Source organism: Rhinopithecus bieti, unplaced genomic scaffold (assembly GCF_001698545.2).
Source record: "Rhinopithecus bieti isolate Rb0 unplaced genomic scaffold, ASM169854v2 scaffold_6380, whole genome shotgun sequence".
Lineage (NCBI taxonomy): Eukaryota > Metazoa > Chordata > Mammalia > Primates > Cercopithecidae > Rhinopithecus > Rhinopithecus bieti.
This window is the reverse complement of record NW_016806642.1, coordinates 10624262-10643853: the sequence shown is the minus strand read 5'-3', so window position 1 is coordinate 10643853 and position 19592 is coordinate 10624262. Positions and strand designations below refer to the sequence as shown.

The following is a 19592-nucleotide window of genomic DNA, read 5'->3' as shown; positions in this document are numbered from 1 at the left end:
ATTGAGTCAGTTAATAACCCTACAATGGCCTCTAAATGTTCAAGTGAAAGGAAGAGTCACATCTCTCATTTTACATCAAAAGCTAGAAATAATAAAGCTTAACGAGGAAGGCATCTTGAAAGCTGAGATAGGCTGAAATCTAGGTCTCTTGCACCAAACAGTTTGCCAAGTTGTGAATGTGAAAGAAAAGTTCCTGAGGAAAATTAAAAGCACTATTCCAGTCAACACACAAATCATAAGAAAGTTAAACAGCCTTATTTCTGAGATGGAGAAAGTTTTAGTGGTCTAGATAGAAGATCAAACCAGCCACAAGATTCACTTAAGTTAAAGCCTCATCCAGAGCAAGGCCCTAACTCTCTTTCATTCTATGGAGGCTGAGAGTTAGGAAGCTGCAGAGTAAAAGTTTGAAGCTAGCAGACGTTGGTTCACGAGGTTTAAGGAAAGAAGTCTCAGTCTCATAAAAGTGGAAGATGAAGTAGCAAGTACTGATGTAGAAGCTGCAGCAGGTTATCCAGAAGATCTAGCTAAGATCATTGATGAAGGTGGCTACACTAAACAACTTCAGTGTAAATGAAACAGCCTTCTATTGAAAGAAGATGCCATCTAGGACTTTCATGGCAAAAGAGGAGAAGTCAATGCCTGGCTTCAAAACTTCAAAGGACAGATTGGCTTTTGTCAAAGGCTAATGCAGCTAGTGACTTTAAGTTGAAGCCAATGCTCTTTTACCAATCCCAAAACCCTAGGGCCCTTAAGAATTAGGCTAAATATACTCTGCCTGTGCTCTACAAATGAAACATCAAAGCCGGATGACGGCGCATTTGTTTACAGCATGGTTTACTAAATATTTTAAACCCACCGTTGAGACCTACTGCTCAGGAAAAGATTCCTTTCAAGATGTTACTGCTCATTGGCAATGAGCCTGGTCACCCAAGATCTCTAATGGAGATGTACAAGAAGATAAATGTTTTCATACCTGCTACCACAACATCCATTCTGTAGGCCATGGATCAAGAAGTAATTTCAACTTTCAAGTCTTATTATTTAAGAAATACATTTCATAACGCTAAAGCTGTCATAGGTAGTGATTCCTCTGATGGATATGGGCAAAGTACATTTAAAACACTCTGGAAAGAATTCACCATTCTTGGTGCCATTAAGAACACTTGTGATTCATGGGAGGTCAGAATATCAGCATTAATATGAGTTTGGCAGAAGTAGAATCTAACCCTGATGGATGACTTTGAGAGGTTCAAGACTTCAGTGGAGGAAATCACTGCAATGTGGCAAAAATAGCAAGAGAACTAGAATTAGAAGTGCTGCCTGAAGATGGGACTGAATTGCTGCAATCTCATAATGAAACTTGAATGAATGAGGAGTTGCTTTTTATGGATGAGCAAAGAATAGTTTCTTGAGAAGGAAACTACTCCTGGTAAAGATGCTGTTACCATTGTTGAAATGACAACAAAGGATTTAGAATATTACCTAAACTTAGTTGATAAAGCAGTGGAAGGAACCTGAGAGGATTAGCTCCAATTTTGAAAAGAGTTCTATTGTGGGTAAAATGCTATCAAATAGCACCGCATGCTACAGAGAAATCTGTCATCAAAGATGGGAATGAAAAGAAACACCAGTCGATGCAGTAAACTTTACTGTTGCCTTATTTTAAGAAATTGCTACAGCCACTCAATCTTCAACCACCACCACTATGATTAATCAGTAGCCATCAACATCAAGGCAAGATTCTCCACCAGCAAGATTACAACACACTGAAGGCTCAGATGATGGTTACCATTTTTTTAAGCAATAAAGTAGTTTTTAATTAAGGTATATACAGTGTTTTTAGAGACATAATGCTATTGCACACTTAAAAAACTATAGTATAGTATAAACATAATGTTTATATGCACTGAGAAGCTAAAAAATTTATGTGACTTACTTTATTGTGATATTCGCTTTATGGCTGTGGTCTGCAACCGAATCCACGATATGTTCGAGGTATGCTTGTATGTCAGAAATGAGATGGTTATAATAGAAAGATTCCTGGAGTCAAAAAAGCCCAAGTCCAAATTCTGTTTTGGAATGTTTGATCTTCAGAAATTTTCATGGATCCATATTTTAAATAGGCAAATTTTATTTTTGAGAAAGAAATACATGCAAATAACTAAAAATACCTATTTAGACTCAAACTGTTAGACGATTTAAAAAGTAAGTCTACCTTAACTCTCCAGTCTCTATTCCTCTAAGGCCCTCCTTTGTCACCTCCCCAAAGCAGTTTCTGTGTGTCCCTAAAGCAGTCTCAGCATAAATAAGCGTATGTATGTTTTAATATGTTTCTATTTTCTCTAATGAGAGCACATAATGAAAACAGGCACTCCATTTTTTGTTTTTTTCACTTAATGGTATATTTTTGAGATTATTCCATGTAGGTCTATCCCACTTTTTTTTTTTGTCATAGATTTTGTCAAGTTATTTAGCCTCTCAGTGCCTCTGTTTCTTCTTCTGTAAAATGAGACTAACAACACTTAAATGCTATGTATGCATGTTTATGGTAACTAGCATGGACTAGCACACGGCGGTGCTCCATAACTCTCGCTCTCTCGCATGTGCTTTCTGCCTCACAGCCCAGTCTATGTCAGACACTACATACAGAGCTAGTCACTTGTCTTCAGGAAAATCACAGTAGAAGTGAGTGGATGAGTCCCCTAGGAAAATACAACACCCAACAACATGAGTACCCCAAAGAGGTGCAAAGAACATAGGAAGTACGAACCAAAGTCATGGAACAACTTGGAGTCAGGCACACTGGTATTTGAATCTCAACAGGTATGTAAGTGTGGACAAGTTAGCTCTCCTCTCTGAGTCTCAGTTTCCACATCTATAAAATGGGGGTAGTAAATATTCATTTACCTGTAAGACCATTGGAAATATCAACTAAAATGAAGCATATAAAGTACTGATCATAACATTTGCACAACAGAAATTATCAATAAACATAACTGGCAATATCCCAGTGTTTGGGCTGAGGAGATCTGGGAGAGCTTCATGAAAAAGGTGGCTTTTAAGCTCAGATCTGAAGAATGGATAAGACATGGGAAGGGCATTCCAGATGAAAGTGAGTTAGTATATTAGCAAGGACAAGGAGAAGGCAAAGTAAAGGGCAACTCTATAGAATGGCAACACACAGACTGATCTAAAGTGAAGGATTCAAGGGTATACAGAGGAAAAAAAACAGGAAAAGCAGGCTGAAGCTTCAGCAAGAGGACCTTGAGTGCTGAGCTGGAGGTTTAGATTTTATTTTCTAGGTACTAGGGAGCCAGTCAAGAATTTCTGAACATAAGCACATGATATTCACAGTGTGTGGTTATGGCAAATCACTTAACTTCTTTGAAAGGAAGGTTGATAGAGTGGAGGCTGGGAGTCCAGGCAGAACAAAAGATGATTGGGGTCAATGCTGAGGACGTGACACTGGGGATGGAGAAGGGGTGCCTCTGAGTCAGAGCCCGCCAGTCACAGTGACGTGATAGGTGTTGCTCTTTAGACACTCTTGTGGGAGACGGGTGTGGATCTGATGTGACGTCCTTGTCCCCGCCCCATCTTCATCCCATGAAGGATTTCCCAGGTGGTGTGCTCAGCTGGACTGAGGGATCCCTGGGCACGCCCACCTGGCAGGGCAGCCCTGCTCCCTCCTTAGGTCTGAAGTTCACCTCAGCCCATGACTCAGTGTGAAGGCTGATGGATGGGTTCAGTGACCCCCAGGGAAAGCTGAGTCACATCCAGAAAAGCAGTGTCACTCCACCTGAGCCAGAGTGGCCTGTGTTGTGAAATCTAGCAGAAAGGTCATCACCACAGGTTCCAAGATGCCTGGCTCGGCCACTGATTGCCAGGCCACTCACTGAACTCTGTATTCAGTTTTCCCTCCATCTATAGGATGTTGTACCTCTCTGGGGTCTGGGAGGATAAAATTAGATAATAAATCCTTGTATCTGTTTACTCAACAGATGTTGACTGGGCACCGGTTCTATGCCAGTGTGCTGGGGACAGAGGAATGAACAAGACATAGGCTTAGAAGACATCCCCTTCTAGGGGATGAAGTTCTTTTTTTTTTTTTTTTTTTTTTTTTTTTTTGAAGACGGAGTCTTGCTCTGTCGCCCAGGCTGGAGTGGCAGTGGCCCAGATTCCTCAGCTCACTGCAAGCTCCGCCTCCCGGGTTCACGCCATTCTCCTGCCTCAGCCTCCTGAGCAGCTGGGACAGACAGGCGCCCGCCACCACGCCGGCCCTAGTTTTTTTGTATTTTTAGTAGAAGACGGGGTTTTCACCGTGTTTAGCCAGATGGTCTTGTCTCCCTGACCTCATGATCCCCCCGTCTCGGACCTCCCAAAGTGCTGGTGGGATTACAGGCTTGAGCCACCGCGCCCGGCCTTTTTGAGGCGGAGTCTTGCTCTGTTGCCCAGGCTGGAGTGCAGTGGCCGGATCTCAGCTCACTGCAAGCTCCGCCTCCCGGGTTCCCGCCATTCTCCTGCCTCAGCCTCCCGAGTAGCTGGGACTACAGGCGCCCGCCACCTCGCCTGGCTAGTTTTTTTTTTTTTTTAGTAGAGACGGGGTTTCACCGTGTTAGCCAGGATGGTCTCGATCTCCTGACCTCGTGATCCACCCGTCTTGGCCTCCCAAAGTGCTGGGATTACAGGCTTGAGCCACCGCGCCCGGCCGGGATGAAGTTCTAATGGGGAAACAGATAAGTAAATAGAAGCACTAGCACAGAGCTAAACTTTCCAACATGTAGTTGCACACTCCCTAACTCACTTAAGTCATCTCACATGGAGCAGTAACCAATTTCATTCATTTGACACACAAGGAAACTGAGGGCCAAACTGACAAAGCCATTTGCCCTTCCTGGTGTTCCATAACCCTTCAGACATAGTTTCATCACAGCCCTTAGCACTCTTTCTCTGGGGTAGAGGTTCAAATGTTTATTTCCCCCATTAAAGTTTAAATTCCCTGCAGGCAGGTCTAGCTTCTTTTAATTTTTGATCACCAGCATCTAGCCCAAGCTTGGCACACGGTTATGGAAGGTGTGGTGGGGGGAATGGAGCTAGAAGCTGTGGAGCATCAGCCACATGCTGGGCTTGGCTGGGCACTTCACATTTGCTGTTGGTTAATCTACTACAAAAACTTGGCTTGGTGGGTATTATTATCTCTGTTTTATAGGAAGTATGCCAGAGGCTGAGATGAGTGATGGGATTTGCCCAAGGTCACATTGAGCGAAATCTGAGAAGCTCCAAACTCAGAAATGGCCCAGGAGCTGGTGTGTGTGCTGAGGGTGGGGGATGAAGTGGGTGGGAGCTCAGCCGTCCAAATGCAGAGCCAGAACGAGGTTCCTGTAAAGTGTTCAGCTGGTCCCCTGGAGCATCTTTACCCACAGAGCCTGATCCTGTGCTCAGGCTTTTATTAGCATCTGTGTTCTTTCCGCCGCAGCACCCAGCTGCCCGGGCAGCCTCTTGGTGAACAGTTGCTGAATAAATACTTCACCAGGAGAACAAAGACATTAAGAAATAATCACAAATGCTGAGTACTTTCTATGTGCCAAGGCACGAGGCTAAGCCGTTTATTTATGCTTTCTCTTTTCATTCTCTCAACATTACAATGAAGTAAGTACCATGAAGACCCCAGTTTTACAGGAAAAAAAATTGGAGGTTTAAAAATTTGGAGACTTCCTGAAGTCCCAGAGCTGGAAAGTGGCTTTGAAGCCAGGCTTATATAGCTCCAAAGCCTGAACTGCAAACCACTACTTGAAAATGAATGCGCGTGTGGATGAATTGCAGCTCCCAAACTCTTCGGAAGCCTCAGTCAAGACCACAGTGGCATTTACTCCCTGGGCAGGGTGTTTTCCAGGGACTTATGGATCAGGTCTGACTCTTTCCGAAAAGCCTTCTGACTGCCAGCTCTCCCAGAGGGGTCAGAAAGCATTTCCCAGCTTCCCACTGGGTCTGCCTATCTTTGGGAGCTTTGAAGTCCCACATTTAGAGGACATGGATCAGCCCCAAACCTGAGGGTTCCCCCAAGGTAACTGCCAAGGGAATCCCTCAGGAATCCCGCTTAATGCAACCAAGAGAGGCCTTTAGAAATCAGGCCAAGTAGAGGAAAGAACAATGGACAGGAAATGGGGACATGAGAGAGTCGTGAGTCAGCAGTGTGATGAGAGCTGCCAAGATTGCTGATGTGAACTCTGGTTGTATCACGAGGAGCATAATGTGTTGAATAACTAAGGTGATATTGCACTTCCTGTGTGGTAGAGCTGGAGCTGGAATGTGGGGTGAACGTCTGGTTCCACATTTTCACGTAGTCATAGTCAAACCGGAACTTATTCAATAGAGCAGAACCGGCACACTGAAAGGAATGGTACTATCATATTTGCCAAGGCGGAAGGACTTGTATTTCTTCTCTTGAAGATGAAAAGAAGCAAAGGTGTTGGGAGGATAAGCTTTGGGTATTTCAGAGATTTCCCTATGAACAAGGCAGTAGGCGTCTTCTGTCTGATCCTAAGGGGAAACCAGAACTCAAGTGAGGAAATAATAGGAAGGAAGATTCAGATGCAAACTGAATCAACAATGCCTTTGTTCTGTCAAAAAGATAGCCAAAGAAGGAAATATTTTGAAGTAAGAAGAAAAAAGCAAAACACTCAATGAACCTCCTCTCTCCCCTCTATGTGCCCCTAAGCAAGTAATGTCATCTTCCTGAGGCTCAGTTCCTTATCTGAAAGTGGCAGGTGGTGTTACATGAGACTCTAACAATGTGCAGACTATGAACGCAGTGTGGAGAGACAGCTATGCATACAGCCCTGCGACTCTGGCGGCTGCGATTTAAACCCTAGCTTAGGGTGACCTTGGAAACTTATTTTTACTTTGCAGGGCCTCAGCTTCCTCATCTGTAAAATGGGGATAATATATGTAAAGCACTCAAAAGGGTACCTGTCACACAGTGGGCACTCAACTTTCTTGTTAGCCAGCATCATCATCATTGCCACTCTTTATATATGGAAGGGACTGTCACAGTATCTAGAGTATAATAGGTGTTCAGAGAATGCTTTCCTTTTCCTGTTCTCTTTCAGGGGACTCTTCCAGGGTGTCTCTGGGATACCAGCTTCTTCTCATCTCCAGATGTCTGGAAAATGTTTCTAAATATAACATCTTGTTGCATATATTCTAAGGCAGCTATCTGCCTCTATCTAAATACTCTTTTAGTGAAGAAAGGGGCAGAGCAAGGAGAGTCAATTTCCTACTTGTAGAAGTTTCTCATTCTGAACAGTGTACTTTACAGATTCCAATGTGTTTCTCCCTCCATTACCTCTTTACCCCTTACCAGAGCAAGCACAGATGTGAGAACTGAGGCTCCGAGAGGTTCAGTGACTTACCTGGAACCATTAACACCCGAATGAGTGAGTCAGGAATTGAACCCAAGGCTTTTGGACTCTGAACACCTACCTTTACAGGAGGCACTGGTCAGACTCTTCCCCTCACCCACACATCCTCTCATCCTGGGGTTCTGCTTAGGGAAGCATAAGAAAGGCAGTCAGCCAGGCTCCAACCTTGAAGCCAAATCTTTGCAGTAATAGAGAGGACTGAGGGCTAGAGAGAGGAGCCAGGAACCGTGGATCTCTGCCATGAATCTGAGCCCTTAGAGCTGGAGACCTCACCTGGACCAGTCTTCTGTTTTCAGTAGCTGCAGTGGATGAGGTCCAGAACTAATGTCAAGAGCCCAGAGTCCCTACCAACATTGCATGATAGGATTTTCTGTGATAATGTTGTATCTGTGCTGTATAATACAGTAGCCACTAGCCACATGTGGCTATTGAGCACCTGAAATATGCTCAGTCATGGGACTGAGCCATCAGCGTCCCTGTTTTATAGCCGAGGAAACTGACGCTTGGTCAGGGAGCTTGTTGAGGTTGCAGTTAGCCAGCCGTGTCGCTGGGACGTGAAGCCATCCTGTCTGGCCCCCAAGCCATGCCCTTCACCACCACAGAAGCCTCTTGTTCCACTCCCCAAGGAGGGTCTTTGCACCCTTCTGAACCAGACAGGTGATTGGGTCATGTCTGCCTGTGCGAAAGGGTCTCCCTTCCTGCTTGGCTCCACCTGGCTCCAACTCTAGAAGGCACCTGTGTTGTTTTACTGATAACAGTGTTTGCCCTTCTAAAGCCAGAGCCATAAAAGGCAGCTTTCAAAGTCACTGCCGCAGAAATGTCAACATGAGGGGGAGGCCAGCCATGGTTTATGAGGTCCAATGTCACCTCCAGGCTACCACAAAGGCTGCAGCAAAGACCTTCGGGTCCTGGAATCTGGACTTACTTCTACCACAGACTTGCTGTGTTTCCTTGGACATATTTCTTACTTCCTCTGGGCCTTGTTTTTATCATTGGTGTAAGGAGAGGGTTGGATTTAAGATGTTAAAGGGCTCTTCTATCTCTAAAATGTTTAGCCTCCTCTGCATTGGATCCTGGGGGCAACATCCAAATCTCCTGTTTAATGACTGTGAAAAACCTTATGTAGCAGCCTTCAAAACAAAATCACCCCCAAACCTTCACCTGGATTTTTTTCAAAACTGCCCACAATGTCACCATTGAAGCAGTAAAGGTATTCATTAATATCTTGTAAAAAGTGATTTTGTGATTTTCTTAATGTATGAAAAAATGTCCCCCACCCTTGACACTGGGCCCAGAGCCCCAGAGTATAAAACCAGTCAGATGACTAGGATTCTACAGAGCTCAGGCGTTTGGACAAATTGCCTGCACTTGAGAACACAGGGCAATTTTCTCAACTTTTAAAATGTTTTCTCCCTTCCCCCCACTTTTCTGGGGTTTTCACCCCTGCTTGTAACTCAAACCACAAATAAAGCTCTAAGCCTTTGACTGTGAGGAACAGTGCAGTGGCTGCCAAGAACAGCATGGTTCACGTGGGCCCTTTTTCTGCCGCTCTGGAGACCAGCTCTCCACAGGACAGCACAACGTGCGTTTTTTTTCTTTCTTTACTAATCACAAAAATATTGCCTTTCAGATGGGCTGGGGAAGGGGCAGATTGGTGATGGTTGGTGGTGGACAGGGGGAGATTGGCAGCCTTAGGTGCAGCAGAAGCCAGATATGGCAGTCACAAAGATTCATATATCCCTCCCAGGTGATGGCTCTGATACTCCCATTTGAGGCTTTTACCCTATAACATGGCATATATTGGTGTTCAATAGCTGTTTGTGGTTGAATGAATACACTTTTACAAACATTTTTTCTTAATATGAGAATAAGCATTCCTGTTTTTCTTCTGAGACTGAGGAAACTGAGGCTCTGCGAGATTAGCCAACTCAGTCAGTCATACACACGGTTGCCTGGTAGGGCTGTTGTGTGACCCCAGGCTGGCCCCAGATTGGGCTCTTCCAACTCACACTCTTTCTGCATCTGCCTCTCAGCCATACAAGCCAAAGAAACACCATGTTCCCAGCCCACGAATGAAGCTGAGGCATGATGGACAAGGCTTGTGGAACTAGACTTTTCTTCTCCGAGTGCTCTCTCCCACAACTTCCAAAATTATCCCCATGGGGATGATGCTTACAACAGAAATGCCAGCTCCACCCTCTTTCCAGCTGCCTGCTGGACATCACTGCCTGGATTTATGCTCAGTTCTAGATACAATGCTTGGCCTAGAGTGGGTGCTTACTGTTGAATAAATAGCCAGTGTTGTCCTACAGATACCATCTGAATCTAAGTTCACCGTATCCACTGCTGAGCACCTAGTGCCTAGACAAGGCTTGGGGGACAATTGTTCAATGAATAAATGGAAGGGTGCATTTTCCCTCCCTCCACCCCGGCATAGTTTACTTTTTGGATTGCCTGCTTCTGCTGAGATCCTCATCTCTCTATAGTCTCTCAAGCCAAAAGCCCAGGACTTCCCCAGGACACCCCTTCTGTCCTGTGACTCTCATCAAACTGGTCATCACGTTCTTTCAATTCACCCTGTGACCTGTCTCCAAATCTGAACACATGAACTTGTTTACTTTATTGTGCAAGATTGTATTGGTTATAAGGAGCAAAAACCCGACTTGAACTTGCATAAGCCAAAAAGATTTTAAATCAGAAGAATATAGGAACAATCAAAGAACTGATGGAGAAACCAAACTACCAAGGCCCAGGAAAGGCAGAGTTGCCTGGAACAGGGTGCTCTGATTCTGACAGCTCTCTTTCTCTTACACCTCCCTTTTCTGACTTCATTGATGTACTGGCCTCATTCTGTCTCAGCAGTTTCCTCAATATCACAGAGATGTGGATGCTACACACTCCCATCTATACAGTTCTAGGGTCAGAGTAGAAAAAACCTCTTTCTCATGTGCTCCAATGTCATAATTCCTAGGGGAGTCCAATTTACCTAGTGTGGCATGTGGGCCTGTCCCTGGACTAGCCACTGGGGCTGGCAGCAAAGAGCACCTCTGTGGGAGTTAGAAGAGGGCACTATCTTCTGAGTGTCTGCAACTCCACAGGTGCAAGCTTGCGCTGCAGAGCACAGGCTGGATTCCAGTCCCCACTTATTATCCCTGCCAGGCAAGCTTGTACTGGGTATAACCTGCACAACTGTACATGGCGGACTTGGCTGGCAGTGGATGTGGGGCTGGGCACTCTCAGTTCGAATCAGATGTCTACACCTGGCCAATTACTACTGTTAGGAAGGCAGGGTCATGCAAGTCATCTCACTTTCCATGTGGACACGTGGTCAGAGTGGAGGGAGGTTTGGAAAAAGAACATTTCTCTAAGAAAGGAAGGTAGCACATTCATGGACCTCAGCAGAATCATATAAGCTGGAACGTGCTTACAACTGCTAAACCTGCTTCTCCTTTTGGTTCCCTTCATTGATATGAGGAAACATCTGCCCAGTTACTCTCTCCAAAAACCTAGGAGGTATCCTGAATTCTTTCCTCTCGCTCATAATCATCTCCTGAATATGTCTCAAATATATTCTAATCATCTCTCTGTTTCTTCTGCCATCTCCTAGGTTAAGCAACTATTAATTCTTGCTTGGCCCATTACAGAAATGGCATCCTAACAAAAATGACCCCAAATTCATCCCATCCCTATGCACACCCCTTTGTTATATGACTTTGCTGTTCTTGCTGTCAAGAAATGCTGTCTATTGCACCACCCTTTGAATCTGTGCTTGGCCAATGAGACACTAAGAAAGACGACATAAGCCAAGGCTTGAAAAGAGCTTGTGTGCAACAGGGCTTGCCCTTTCTTGCTTTTCTTGGTAACCTGGCAACCATCTACCATGAGAAGAAGCCCAAGGTAATAAGAGATACATGCCCCAGTCATCTCCATTGCCCCATCCAGCACCCACCAAACACGTGAGCAGGTAGCTGACTGTAGAACTGCCCACTGACTCCCAGACTTGTGGACAATAATAAGACAGTGGTTATTTTAGGCCTCTAGGTTATGGGGTGGCTGATTTTGCAGAAGGAGCTAAATGACTCACTAGTCTTCCTTTCTTCAGGCTTTTCCTTCTCCAGTGCTTCCCAGATACCACATGATCTTCCTAAACTGCAGGTCAGGTTATATTACTTTCTTTTTCCCCACCTCTGATAGGTCAGCATTGACTAAACAGTGAGCAAATTCTGTATTTACTGTATTAATTCAAACTCTCCAGGATCTGGGGCCCAACTCTCCTTTGACTTGCCCCTGTCTTCACCCTATACCCTCTGTTCCTCAGACACACAAATTGATTTGATGTTTCCCTAACCTGGAGTCTATTGCCATGCCTGGATTAGGTGGTATATGCTGCGACCTCTTCCTAGAGCACCATTCTCTCTTTAATTTATAAGGCCCAGCTCAAATGTCCTATCCCCGGTGTACTTACATTGTACCTTTCATTTTAGTTTCATTGATTTCTTATGTCTTCTTTTCTGAGTCAGCAACTTCTTGAAGGCTGGAAGTTTAGAAAGTTATTCTTTGTAGCTTTTCCTCAGAGTACCCAGTATCATGTCTAAAACATGAAGAGTGCTTAACTGGGAAGTTTCTAGCAGCCTCCCAGAGTTGGGCAAGGTGGGCATGTTCTATTGAGGCAGGAGACAAAATGGTTAAAAGCGTAGCCTCTGAGATCAACTGTGCGGGTTTGAACCCCAGACATTTTCCTTACCACCAGTGTGATCTAAGAAAGTTACCTAATAGTACCTCAGTTTGCTCATTTGTAAATTGGGAACGATAATTGAACCTTCAGTACCGGGTGATTATGAAGAGTGAGTGAACTTGTGTAGAGCTTCTGGGAAAGTGCATTCCTTTAGCTGCTGATGTTGGAGATGATGATCTGTCCCTGGACCCAGCCCCCTCCATTCCGTGGGAATGGTCTCTCACCTCCTCGGAAGCTGCATGGACAGCAAGTCATCCTTTGCCACAGGGAGTCCTCGTTATGTGTTGGCAGGAGGCAGAACAGTAAGGAGAAGGCATAGACTTTCGGCGGGAGATGTGGGCCCTGCTCTGTCAGCTGAGTGGCCTTCACCAAGCTTCTTCCTGTCTCTGAGATTTGTTTCTTCATTCATAAAATGGGTGTGACCTCACTGAGTTTTGAAGAAGTCATTAAATGGGGAATGCTGAAGGGTGTGAGTTTTGGAACGCCGTGTTCCTGGCCAAGGCCTCTTCTTGCTGGAAGTTTTCTGTGGCTCCCATCCCTGGACTGAGCTAGGCTCCCGCAACTCTCTGTGCTTCCTCAGGCCATGCACGTATTCACAGATATTTATCAAACCTACACGAGTGCCCCACTGAGACTTCCTAAGTGAGCATCTACTATGTGCTAGGAGGAGAGCAGTGAACAAGACAAAGCTTTTCTCGTTGCTAATATTCTTATGGGAAGACGGAGTACAAGTAATTAAATAATAATGTAACTTAAGTTGGTAAGTACCAGAGGACTGGGTGGGGGGTGGTTTCCTGAGTGTGGTCCCTCAATCCTTGGCACATTGTGTTGTTATTACACATTTGTAGTTGAGCTCGTCCTCTGCCACAAGCTCCTGGAGATGAGGGGCCCCATTTGATTCAGCTCTGTGGCTCAGGTAGCCAGCACAATACCTGGTTACAGTAGGAGCTCAAAGTTCGTTACTCTCCCCATGATTCAAACGAATGATCACTATCACATCTGTGATTTTCTGTTCTTTTTTCTTTTCTTTTTTTTTTTTTTGAGATGGAGTCTCATTCTGTTGTCCAGGCTGGAGTGCAGTGGCACAATCTCAGCTCACTGCAAGCTCCACCTCCCGGGTTCACACCATTCTCCTGCCTCAGCCTCCCAAGTAGCTGGGACTACAGGTACCTGCCACCACGCCCGGCTAATGTTTTGTATTTTTAGTAGGGACAAGGTTTCACTGTATTAGCCAGGATAGTCTCTATCTCCTGACCTCGTAATCTGCCCACCTTGGCCTCCCAAAGTGCTGGGATTACAGGCATAAGCCACCACGCCTGGCCACATCTGTGATTTTCTAATCACAATTTTTCCATCAATAAATGGTCTCTGAAAACGTACTATGTGTCAAGCCTGGCCTTGTACTATCAATGAGTGAAGACTGTGAGGTAGTGCTGTCATCAGAGAGCTCGCTGCCTGGTGGAGGAAGGAACACCACCACCTCACTGAGTAAGTTCTGTGGCAGAGGTTTGCACACAGAGCTGGGAGGAATCCGGGGGCATACTAATTGTGGTTCCTGAATCTTTCCGAGCTCTCGGAGCTGTCAGGCCTCACAAGGGAATAGGTTTGGGCTTTCCCAGAAACTGAGGAAAATAGGGTGGCAGGAGTTTCCCAAATCCAGGCTGTTGATTCAACAGCAATGGCCTTGAGATGCGATGTTTCCCTATGAGCCTCCATACTGCTCTCCAGTACTTCTCCCAGGGTCAGATCGGCCTTCCTGGGACTCTGTCATTTCTCCACTGAAAACAGGCACCCCACAGGGTCCAACTTCCCAGCCACCGTGCCAGGTCCTTCCATCCATGCCCAATCCAAACAACCCAACTTCTTCCCACCATTCACCCATAGCCAGTTGGCTCTGCCACCGACCCTGGCAGCCCTCAACCTCTCCCAACAGGATGGGGCTCATGCTAACTGATGGGCCTTCACCACTTGCTGGCTTCCATTGACTCATTCAAGTTACTTAATGCTTATTATCTGTTGAGTGCTATTTCAGGTACTAGGGATACAGACATGAATGAATGTGATAAAGGTCCCTGCCTCATGAAGCTTACATTAGTGAGGAGAGGCAAGGAGTTAATAAGTCAAAAGTCAGAAACACATGGTGTGTCTGATGGTGCTAAGTGTTAAGAAGACAGAGCAGGGAAGGTGGACAGAGTATGACCATGGAGTGGAACTGTAATTTTAAATACAGTGCTATGGATGGTCCCCCTGAGAAGATCACATTAGAGCAGAGGCATAGAGGAGGCAGGATAGCTAGTCACAGAGTAGAGTAGAGTAGAATAGAGTCACAGAGTAGAGTAGAGTAGAATAGAGTCACAGAGTAGAGTAGAGTTACGGAGGCATAGAGGAGGCAGGACAGCTAGTCACAACTGGGAGTAGAGTGTCCAAGGCAGAGGGAAGAGCAGATGGCCTTTGAAGATCAAATTTTCTCTATATTTCCCTTCCTCCTCCCTTTCTTTTCTTCCTTTTTGTCTGCATGTATTTATTTCAAAAAATATTTCTAGGAATATGCCAGGTGCCACGCACTGCATTAAGTCTTTCATGTAAAGAGAGGGCCCCCTTCTTTCAAGATGCACACACTCTATTGACAGAGGAGGACAAGATAAACCAAAAGTTACAGTGGGGATTTAAGAGGATTCTGCCAGAGAAGGTGTCATCATTCATGCTGGGAAGCCCTTGGACAGTTTGGTTCTGCCCTTGGGCCTCTTCTCAGAATAACATTTAAAAATGCATAAAATTAAGAACATACAATGGCAAAGAAAGCAATTATTTTCAAAAGTTAACAAAATACAGAAAAAAATTAATTGGTAATAATGTATGTGGTTTCATATTTGTATACTGAGTAACCAGATCTACATAGATCTAGTAACTATTTTATTTTCAAAATATTGATAATCATAGATAAAATTTTTAGATAATCTGTAGCAACTGTAAAGTGATATGAAAATAACTATGATTTCTATTAGTAATAAATTACAGGAACTATTGATATCACTGTGATTTGAGCCTACATTTGTAATTGAAGGAAATGTTAAATTAATTTTAGGTACAAATTAGTGAACATTTCTTCCCCCATACAAATGCACAAAGCTCGTGAATTCTAGCCCTAAGAACCTCGATGCTAGAGATATATGTGCTCTCAGGCTCTGAGAGCACAGAGAAGGGGTCAGAAAAACCTTTCTAGAAGAGGTGCTTCCTTAGCTGGGTTCTGAAGAAGGAGTAGGAGTTAGCCAGAAAGACAGGGGTGGAGGGAATTCCAGGTAAAAGGAAGAGCAACAGACAGCATTAAACTGTATGCCTCATTTGGGGGAACTGATAGTTAGTGTGGCAATAACTCAGGGTTTGTGTAGGTTTTGTTGGGAAATTAGGCAGGAAAGGAAGACAATGGGATCAGATTATGGAGGCTTTGAGTCCTAAGCTACAGAATTGGTCCCAGAGGTGATGGGGTGTCCTTGAAGGACTTAAGCAGAAAAGGAACAGTCAGAAGATTATTTTGGCAACGTGAGGTGAATGGATTGGAAGGTGGGAGAAACTAGAGGCAAGGAGATTGGTTAGAAAACTGTTCTAATTAGTCTAGACCAGAAGAGCTATGTGTCACAGACAATGGCCATCAGGGTAGAGAAGAGGAAATGGATACTAGAGATGTACAAGATGGTAGAATCTGCACGGAACTTGGCAGTTGATGGGGTTGGGGCAGTTGTGGGGAAGAAATGATCAAAGCAAAAATGCGACTGATTAACAGGGAAGCTGTGTTCAGGCGAGTAATGGCCATGAACTGCAATCCTGTCCTGTTCATTCACACCTCTGTGCCTTTGCAAAGCTCCATCTTTCTTCCTGGGATTCCCTCTCCTCCCCTGTTGCTTCTTCTTTCCTAACTCCCAGGTCACCTCACCAACTTCTGTCTTCCTGGGAGGCTTTCTGGAGGTGGCAGGTTATCTTGAAGCTGCAGCCTAAACATAAGCCCTTGTCTGACTATGTGTAGACACCCAAGATTCCCGCCTTGAGCAGAGGCGCCCTGGCCCCCTTTGCATCCTTGATATCAGGCTTGTTCTCCTAGAGAACCAAAGCGGAATCAGCCTGGCAGCTGGCAAGTCATGGAGCACTGCCTGTCCATCTGCGAGCTAACAACAGTCGTGCTGGAAGTCAACAAGGGAAATGGAAAGGGAGAGACCCAGCCTCCACAGGGGCTCACGCCCTGGGACCTGTGCCAGTGTGAACAAGGTTTTCCGGGTGAGGATTTCCCCTCGTAGAATGGGAATAGCAGCTGAAGGCGAGCAGAAAGAGAACTGCTTGTGCTTTCCTTGTAACATTGTCTTATTTATTAAAGCTTTGTAACCACCCTTTGGTGGTTGTGTGTGTTTTTGTGTGTGTTCTCATGCACACACACACACATACACACACACACCCCTTCTTTCTGATTACAGATAAAGAAAATATATCCAGAGTGGCTAAAGGACTTATCTAAGGTCACCCAGGCAGCAAGGCACAGAAAGTGAGTATAGAAGTATAGGCTTGGGAATGAACACATGCCTCTTAGGACCCTTGAGATTTGTAAAGTCAGCGGTGGCTTAGAAGAAAAAGATTTGGAATTAAAGAGGCTCGATGGGATCAGAAGAATTGTCACTGTTTTCCTCCAGGTCTTCCTGCTGCTTTTCTCTCCATTCTCTAGCCCAGCCTCCATGTCTTCCTAGAGGCAGTTCCTGCTGCAGAATGAGAGGGGCAATGGCTTCCAGTGGTGGCTACTGGCATGATTTGGCCCATGCTGGGTCTCCAGCCTCCTCTCCTGACATCCTTCCTTGCCAGTACTCCACACTCAAGCCACCTATGTTAGCTGGCTGGCCCTGTTACTCATTTGACCACTTGTGCCATTAAATGTGCTGCTTTCTGGCCGGGGGCAGTGGCTTACACCTGTAATCCCAGCACTTTGGGAGGCCAAGGTGGGTGGATCACCTGTGGTCAGGAGTTCGAGACCAACCTGGCCAACATGGTGAAACCGTGTTTCTACTAAAAATATAAAAAATAGCTGGGTGTGGTGGCAGACAGCTGTAATCCCAGCTATTCGGGAGGCTGAGGCAGGAGAATCACTTGAACCTGGGAGGTAAAGGTTGCAGTGAGCCGAGATCACGCCACTGTGCTCCAGCCTGGGCGACAGAGTGAAACTCCGTCTCAAAAAAAGAACAACGGGCGCGGTGGCTCATGCGTAATCCCAGCACTTTGGGAGGCTGAGGCGGGTGGATCACGAGGTCAGGAGATCGAGACCATCCTGGCTAAAACAGTGAAACCCCGTCTCTACTAAAAATACAAAAAAAAAAATTAGCCAGGCGTGGTGGCGGGCGCCTGTAGTCCCAGCTACTTGGGAGGCTGAGGCAGGAAAATGGCGTGAACCTGGGAGGCAGAACTTACAGTGAGCCGAGATAGTGCTACTGCACTCCAGCCTGGGTGACAAAGCGAGACTCCATCTCAAAAACAAAACAAAACAAAAAACAACAGCAACAAAAAAAAGAAAGAAAAAAAAAGTGCTGCCCTGGTGGGCAGGAGATAGAGAGAAACAGGAGGCATCTCTTTTCTAAAACATATTCTCTCACACCTGTAATCCCAGTACTTTGGGAGGCCTAGGCAGGCGGATCATAAGGTCAGGAGTTCAAGACTAGCCTGGCCAACATAGTGAAACCCCGTCTCTACTAAAAATACAAAAAATTAGCCTGGCATGGTGGTGGGTGCCTGTAATTCCAGCTACTTGGGAGGCTGAGACAGAGGAATTGCTTGAACCTGGGAAGTGGAGGTTGCAGTGAGCCGAGATGGTGCCACTGCACTCCAGCCTGGGCAACAAGAGTGAAACTTCGTCTCAAAAAGAAAAAAAACAAAAAACAAAAAAAATTCTCCCAAAGTGGCACCTGCTAGTTAAAGTTAAGGTAATCTGTCGTTACGATAGTTGTTGAAGATACAGCAAAATGATTCTAGAAACAGTGCGCATGCAAGACCCTGAGACAGTAAAGAAGGTGGCCAGAAGTGACAGTTTTTTAATATGCAACCCAACCAACAAAGTGTGCTTGCCTGGCCCAGGCCAGCAGGCTAACTAGCTCTATGCAAGCCCCTGGCTATGCCCTTTAGGTTCTGGCCCAGTGCCTGGCACATACGCCAGAGGCCACCAGAACACCTTTGTGGAAGGACTGAGAGGGGAGGCATGAAGCCACAGAGAGGAGCCAATCCCTCTCCCTTCGGCTGGGACTCTCCCCTTAGGAATATAAGCAGGCTGTCACTTGGGTCAAAAGCACAGCTATAGGGAAGAAGAGGAGGAAAGAAATGTGGGTGAGGAAGAGGAGGAGAAGGAGGAGTGAAGGAGGAGGAAGGAAAAAGGACTGGGAAGGGAAGAGGGAAATCGGAGGGGCAGATGGAGGAGGCAGTGAGGAGGAGAATACTTGGTGAGAGTTTATCCACCTCAAATAACAATCTTGCAATATCTTGCAGCTGCTAGAGAAATCCAGTCTGCCCACAGGGCAGAGGAAGAAGGGTACTTCCTCTGAGGAGGCTGCAGGCTTTGTAATCTCTATACTCACATCCGGGGAAGCTTGGGCAGGGTTGGGCTGCCTGGGTCCAGCTTCCTACCCAACCCTGCAAGCTTGGGGTCGGACCTTGGGAAGCCTGGCTTACCTGGGCCAGGTCCAGCTGCACTGGGTCTGGATGTTGTGTTTCAGGAGCCAGTGGGCTTGGGGTGAAGATGGACAGCCTTTTCTAGAAGATACAGACTGTGACTCAGAGAAAGGCTTTCCAGTGTCTTCTGTGACACTGTGTCTTCTGTGACACTGTGTCTTCTGTGACACAGTGGGATGGGCACAGGGCTAGGGGAGAAGGAATAAATACTTAATTATAAAAAGTGCATAGTTGGAGAGAGCTTTTGTATAGTCTTAGAAGTGAAAGAACTCTGAGCTACAAGAATAAAGAAAAGCATCTTTTGCTGGGTGCTTACTTTGTGCTAGACACTGTGAAGTGCTAAAGATAAGGCAAGTATCCTTCATGGCCGTGTGTATTGCCTGCCCACCATGTGCCATGGGCTTAACACCACCAACCTATTGAAGATCCACCACCAGCCCCATGAGGCAGGCCTAAGTACTCTCATTTCATCATTGAGGAGCCTGAGACGTTCAGTCATTGATTAGACAGCCCTCACCACTCAAGCCCTCCTCGGTTTACAGCAGCAGAAAGAGAGGCTCTGAAGGGTAACTGACTTGTCACAATTGAGAGCAACTGGCCTGTGGTAAGAGTTGGAGGCAGAATTGAGTTCCTGGCCCAGGCCTGTGGCCTCTTCATTCCCCCAAGCCACCCTCTCCAGTTATCAGGGCTTCACTTTCAGGAGGTCCTGGACAATGAGGTTCCACAGCTTCTTCACAGGAGAAACACCC

General features: G+C 45.7%; 1 long non-coding RNA gene across 2 annotated transcripts in view; it reads right to left on the bottom strand.

The window, feature by feature from the left end:
* Positions 1-18926, bottom strand: part of LOC108532923 (uncharacterized) — a 46419-nt gene extending 27493 nt beyond the window's left edge. For both annotated transcript variants that reach the window (XR_001886590.1, XR_001886591.1), the window contains exons 1-3: positions 18844-18926; positions 11884-11952; positions 7480-7540 (exon numbers count right to left, since the gene is read on the bottom strand). This is a non-coding gene — a long non-coding RNA (uncharacterized LOC108532923). The remainder of the gene's footprint in view (positions 1-7479; positions 7541-11883; positions 11953-18843) is intronic.
* Positions 18927-19592: the final 666 nt, after the last annotated feature.